The sequence below is a fragment of the Lonchura striata genome, chromosome 4A (genome assembly GCF_050655825.1).
Source record: "Lonchura striata isolate lonStrDom1 chromosome 4A, ASM5065582v1, whole genome shotgun sequence".
Lineage (NCBI taxonomy): Eukaryota > Metazoa > Chordata > Aves > Passeriformes > Estrildidae > Lonchura > Lonchura striata.
Genome location: NC_140742.1, coordinates 14,739,419 through 14,746,154, shown reverse-complemented (window position 1 = coordinate 14,746,154; position 6,736 = coordinate 14,739,419). Strand labels below are relative to the sequence as shown.

Genomic DNA, 6,736 nt, shown 5'->3' with positions numbered 1-6,736 from the left:
AATTAAATATTAATTAGAGCAGAGGCAGGCAGCCACAGCCAAGCAGTTTGGTGTGAATAAATCCACATTTTCTTGTCTAGAAAATGTATTCCAAGTAGTAAGCTTTGTGTTGAATTAAAAAAAAAAAAAACAGTCTGGTTACCTAATGTAAGTTAAAACCTATATGAAATCTCTAAAAAACCCCAAAAAAACCAGGGAAAAATAAAACAAGAGGAAAACAGTATCTGATCAGGTACAAAGCACCTGTAACTTTGTTTTCAGGATTCCACATTCCTGACATAAATTTACAAAATTAAGGTGTGAGGAGCAGCAAATACATGAAAATCCACTGAGAAGGGAGGCAGCTGAGGAATTATATTGGGGGAATAATTTGTGACCTTTCTCTAGCCCTTGTATGGTCTTTAAGCAAATTCTGTTGTCTGCTTTTGGTATCTGACAGCTTGAAGGGAGGGTAAATAAGACTTTTAGAAAAAAGGCAGTAGAAAATATTTCTTTAAAACAAATTACTTTAATCAGGCGAATATGTTTTGATGCCTTTTGCTTGGATTTTTGCTTTATTATTTTCTAGTTGTGTTCCAAAAAGCGTGAGCTGTTCTGCAGTGCTAGTTTTTGCATGGAGCAGAGGTTTTGTCTAGAGAGGGAAATCCCAGTTCAGGCTCCATTTCTGGCAGCTGACTCCTCTCTGAGCAGGAGGGTGCTGAGTGCTCCCAGAGCATCCTCACTTAGCAGAAATAGAGGGATCTTTGGTGATATTCTGTCATTTGCTCCTTATAAGACACCCATTCATCGTGTTCATGGGGAAAAGTAAGTCTGATTAATTTTCCAGTTAGCAAATGAATTTAGAACTGTCACTCTTTTCTGTTTTGATATCTTGAAAATTGAAGAGTTTTAGGATTTTGCTTGCAACTGGTTTTCATCTAGGAAGGCAAGATAATTCTTACTAAAAAATTACAAAGGAATTTTATTAAATGAACACAAAATATTGAAACCCAACCATCCACATGCATCATTATAGATTTTTTTCCCTAATTTCAACCTATGAAATATTTTTAATATTTAATGTTTTCTTTCCCCTATTAGATAGGGGTGGGTGAGAGGAAAAAGAATCTTAAAACTTTCCAAAGTTTCCCAGAAACTTAAAACTTTCTAATAATTTTCAGCTTATTTCAGAAGAGCAAGAGCTCCTTATTTGCTGATTAATTCAGCAGTGGGAACAGCCCAGGGTTCATCTCCTGTGCCTTTGAACCGAATTGTCCATTTGAAGTACTTGGAGAGTGTTTTGGGATACTAAGCAGAGATTTGCAGCCTTGGTGGAGTGTTTGAGGTTGGATGGGGCTGGTGAAGTCTCTCCTTCCCCTCTTGCCCAGCCAGACACAGCTGGGGATGGAGGCTGAGCTTTCAAGTCCAACCTCTGTGGTACCAAACTGTCAGGGGTGAGACATCAAGGCAGAGCTAAACTTGCTCTGGGAATGAGGAGCCTGGGCCATGTCACTGTCATTAGATTTCTCAGCTGATCTGCAGCATGACTGAAAGACTGCAATTGTTCTACAGTTGGGTTTTTTTGCCTATTAATCCTGGGTACTTATAAGCATACTTAAACTTCTGTGCATATTGTATTTCTCCAAAATACTGCAACTGCTTAAAGCAGATGAGGTCTCAGACCTTTTATACCATGGTGCCAGAGCAGTGCTTCATTTACATGCTAAGCTAACTGAAAATGGAAATAATTCTTCATGTGGCTGGCTTAACAATCCCAAGTTGTTTTACACCCTGTTCAAAAAAGAAAAAGATTATTGACTACTGAAATTGCAGACACAGAAAAGATGCCTGTGTGAGAAAGTGTAACTTATCACAAAGGCTGCATATTTCTTCTTCTTGAATGCAAACACACATTCATGTTTTTCTGTGTCTCATTGCTGTATAACTTATAAAATGCCAGATAATGTGTTGTTTCTTTTCCAACATAGCATTAAGTATTTCCATTAGACCTGGGGAAGCAGGAAGAACAGTGGTACTTTGTAGATTAATTTAATGCTAAATTTTAAAAGTCCTGAATATTTACCTGGCTGATACCAAGAAGACAAATTTGAAATGTTTTATGGAAAGAAATAATGGTAGTGTGGGTGTTTATAAAGTCCTTCCTGGAGATGATGAAATTTCAGTTACTGCTTTTATTGTAGGCTCATTTTGCAAACCTTATTTTAACTTTTCTTATACCTGCTGTCTCTTTCACACAGGTAGCAATTCTTTTTACTCTGTACATCCCATAAAAAAACCTACATTATCCCATTTCCCCCCAAAAAACGACTTCAAAATGTTTGTTTCTGGACAAATCCATATTTTCCCCAGGATCTGGAAAAACTTTGTGTCTTTGTACAGCTTCTGTGATGAAGGTCTCAGCATCTCTAATTCAGCTCATAGTCCTCTCTGAGTAAATTTTGTAAGGGTGTCTGATCATTTCAGCTTTAGAGTAGAGCAGATTCGGGTGTACTACTTTATCCTGGTACAGTAAAATAATCTGCAGCAAACATACCTAACTTGGAAAGCAGCTTGGAGCTAGTCCAGAGGCAAACAGTGAAATCTGGGCTGATTCTTTCTGAGGCCTGCTTTGTTTGTAAGCTCTTTGGCACAATTTTGATTGCCAAGGATATGATAACCACTAATTTGTGGGGTTTATCCCAGAAAATTGGTGGTTTTGTATTACTGGATAACCAGCTACCAAGCCCTGGGATTGACAGACAGAGGCTTCTCCCAGTCAGATCTTGTATAAAGCTGCAAGAATTTCACTGGCCAGATCCTGGGCTGGAGGGAGTTCAGCCCAATGAAATATCCAGACTGGGTCTTTCAGAAGTCTTTGGAAAGGGTAGCCTACAAAATAAACTCCTCTGTTGCCACATGAACATCTGGAGGTGAGGTTCTTTGACTCCTTGCCCCTCACCCCCCATGAGCAGTGTAACAGTTTTGGGGTTTTCCCCCCTCTATTTGTGCAAGAGGAGGTCATAATTCCATTGATTTAATATGCCAAGTGTTCAGCTCACTCCCCTGAGTGTGATCTAATAATCCACCAAGACAAACAGGGATGTTCACCTTTGGGCAAGGGCTCCATCATTTATCCTCTGCCAGTCTGCAGTGATACAATCATTTAATAGCTGCTCTCTGCAGGCAGGTAGGCTTTTAACAGTCCGTGTGTTGCTGGCATGAATTGGGCATTTCTATTTCATTTATAGTTTCACCCTCCATGATTGGTCTTATCAACCCCCTGTCCTGTGGAGAGAAGAGAAATCTCTTCAGCTGAAGCTTTGATGGTCTTATTTGTCCAAATTTGCACTTCTGTCAGACTCTTGGCTCCAGCTCTATATTTCATATGTGAGGCTGTTATGATCCATTTAAATGCCTATGGGGATCTCAACAAGCTTTTTGAAAAGATTAATGACTTAGCTGTGGTTTTTATGATAGTGTTTCCAGAGAAATGCCTGCATACCTAATAAGGTTATTTCTACAAGCCAAAATTTGCATTGCTTACCATAAAACACAAATAGATGGAGTTTAACTACAAAACATCTGAAGTTTTACTGTCCATTTTTATCTTTTGGAGATCGCTTTTGCAGAAGAAAAGGTAGACAAGTAAGGGAAAAGGGAAATAAGAAATGCAACAGCTTTAAAATGACAGCAGAAGAAGGATAGGGATGTGAGGAATTCTGTATTTTTGAATCTTGTACCATATGGATATGCCTTTGTAAAGCTCTTATTGCCAATAGTCATGTTTTTATTTGGACATGACTCTTAATAGGAGTAATTTAAATTAGTGTTGGAGCTTGCATAACATTTATTCAAGATTTATGTGAGTGGTTATAAAAAGATTAACTGAATCATTAGCTAAATTGCATTTCCTAATGAAATCACCAAACAGCAGGCTGGAAGGAGAGGTTATGTTTGTGCTTTTGTTAAACCCTTGACCTAGCAGAGTACAAGTTTTAGAGTGCATTTGAAACTTCTGCTAAACCATTTAATGAGTGTTTGTTAAACATTTATAAACCACCAGGAATCATCCACATGTCACAACTGGTTTGGGCTATAATTTGACTAATATCTGTTCTGCTTTTCAAAATGTGAAATGTTTGCTAGGCATGAATCATCTTAATTTATTGTGAAGTCGAGTGACCGAGTGTGACACCACCTTCATTTGTGAGTGGCACTTTGTTAATAAGATCTGTTAATAAGACTTCTAGTCCTTACTTTCTCTAGATTAATCTCTTTTGTGTTACATATTAGGAGAGCCAATAATTTAAATGAGATTTTTTTCTTTTCAAATTGTGGTAAGCTTAATAGGTAGTTTCTATTCTAGCACTTCTTTTAACCCATTCTGCAGTTGAAAAGAATTTAAAAGAATTAAAGTATTCCTGTAGGACTAGTAGACAAACCTGAAATTAGAAAATTGAAAATTTAACATAAAAGGAAACTCACAAGGGAAAATAATAATTTTAGACATTATCATGTATTGCCATCACCTTAAATGTATGTAAACGTGAGTAAAAGCTCTCCTCCTAAATGAATATGTGTTAGAAAAATTGCCTGCATTTGCAAATAAATGCAGAAGAAGCAGTTTTGATTGTTCAGATATAAAACAGAACAGAACAAATGTACGATTCTGTGGCATATATTACTTTATTTTTTCTAAACAGACATTTATTTTTATAAAATAGATAGTGATTTTCCTGTAATTTCCTTGTTTCTTCATAAGAAAAATGGAGAAATGATAATATTAGCTATTGAGGACATCTTCCAATATTTGCGGAGCAAATCTGTTTGGAACACAAGATGTTGTTTGACTCTAGATGCCATACATCTGTTGTTTGATTTGCTGCTAGAAACATTAGATGGTATAGAGAGGAGAATTATGATAATAGGCTCTCTGGTGGTGTTGCAAGCCACTTTTCCCAAATGCTGACTGTGCCTGGGCTGTTTGTCAGAGGATGAACAAGGAGGGAAGCAGCTCTGTCTGGAGCTGTGGGAGCTGTGCTGTCCTGTGAGCTCTGTAAGCTGCTCCAGTGCACAGAAAACATCTGTGGGGCCAGAAAAAATCAGAAAAAATCTGTACAGACATGCAGTGTGCCCAGGGCTCCTTGCTGCAAGGCCAGAGCCTTGTGTGGTGTGGAAAGGAATGATGGCACAGAGTCCTGGGAGCCCTGCTGAGTGTCCTGGGTGTCACATCTGCCCTGCACAGGGACACTGCTGACATGGGCACCTCCACCAGGCTGGGGAAGGGCTTTAATCCTCTCCAGGATTCTCCAGCCTGTTTCCCACGGATGTGATGTGTTTGGGACTGAGTGCTGGAGTTTCCTGGCAGCTGTCCCACTGTGGATATGGAATTCTGCTCAGTTCTGTAGTAAGCAGAGTTCCTTTCTTCTGGCAGCTGTTGAGTAAAAGACTTTCTCTGAAGACCCCTGACCTGAGGATTTTCACATAATCTGTGTCAAAGCTGATGCTTCCATCAGCTGCAAAAGAGATGTTTTTTCAGAGCAAACATTTTCTTATTTTAGTCCTATAGGGTTTATTTTAGGATGGCCAGGGTTTTCTTTTGTTTTATATGTGACTGAATGCACGTAATTTTCTAATTAGGGTCCTTAGTATAGTTTTTAATCTGAGAGCTAAACTGCATACAGTAAAATCTGTATTATTCACCAAAATGGTGCCAAAGTCACACAGACTTGATTATGCAGCTACTTGTGTGAGTTTTACATCAGGCTGCATTTCTAGTTATTCTGATTTGTGATTTTGTCAAGACAATTGTTCTGCTGAAACACGGTGTAAATGTGCAAAAGCAAAAGGAGTGCACAGATTCACTCTCCAGAGTCTGGAGAGTAAATTAGGAGTATTTGGTGTTGAACCTTTTGCATCATTTACCTTTGGTGGGGAGGAGGGAGAACAACAAAAAGACTAAAACTGTTTTCCTTATTCCTAAGACTTTGTTAGTTGTGTGTTTCTCCTTCAGGGTTACCATGGTGATAAGAGAAATGTTAAGGCCTAACTAGGCAGGTACTGCATTAGGCTAAAATCATTTATCCTTCTTTTCATCTGCAAAGTGCATGGCCAGGAGATGAATGGCATCATTTAGAGCACTCACCCCTTTGACAGGCTGCTGTAAGCTCAGCCCCAAGAGTTCACATTGAAGCATGAGCAGAAGTTTTGCAGGGCTAAGTTGTACTGCAAAAGGAGGCTGGCTTTCAAAAACATCCAAAATTATAAATATATTGCTGGAATCAGTAATAAAATTCAGGAGCAACAACAATGAAAGCCTCAGCTCTACCCTATTTGCTCAAAAAGAAATAGAGAGTGGAGAATATTCAGGCAGAGGAAGCTGAATGATTTCTTTTTTCAGTGATTTGGAAACTGTTAGTTACTTCAATGCCTCATTAGCTCTGCAAGGCAGGGCTCTCCCAGCTGCACAGGCTGTTTCACAGGCTCATTGCTAACTCTGATGCAGTTGCCCTGTTGTGTTGTTTGGCTCAGGTGCCTCTCCCCAGCTTTCTCTGGTCCACTGACTGTTCTGAGCATTGCTGCTGATCTGCCACAGAGGAGCCACAACTCCACACTGCCATGAAGATCAGCCTTGAGAAGATTTCAAATTACCATTTTTTATTTTTTTTTTCCTTACCCCACCCTGTGCTTCAGGGCAGTAATTTTTTCTCTGCATCAGGCAGGTGCTTGTTTATCCTGGTCTCAAAGACTTCAGAGA

The 6,736-nt window shown here is 39.0% G+C and overlaps 1 long non-coding RNA gene across 2 annotated transcripts in view; it reads left to right on the top strand.

The window, feature by feature from the left end:
• LOC146763291 (uncharacterized) overlaps nt 1-6,736 on the top strand; it is a 206,694-nt gene that overhangs the window by 26,766 nt on the left and 173,192 nt on the right. The window lies entirely within an intron of this gene.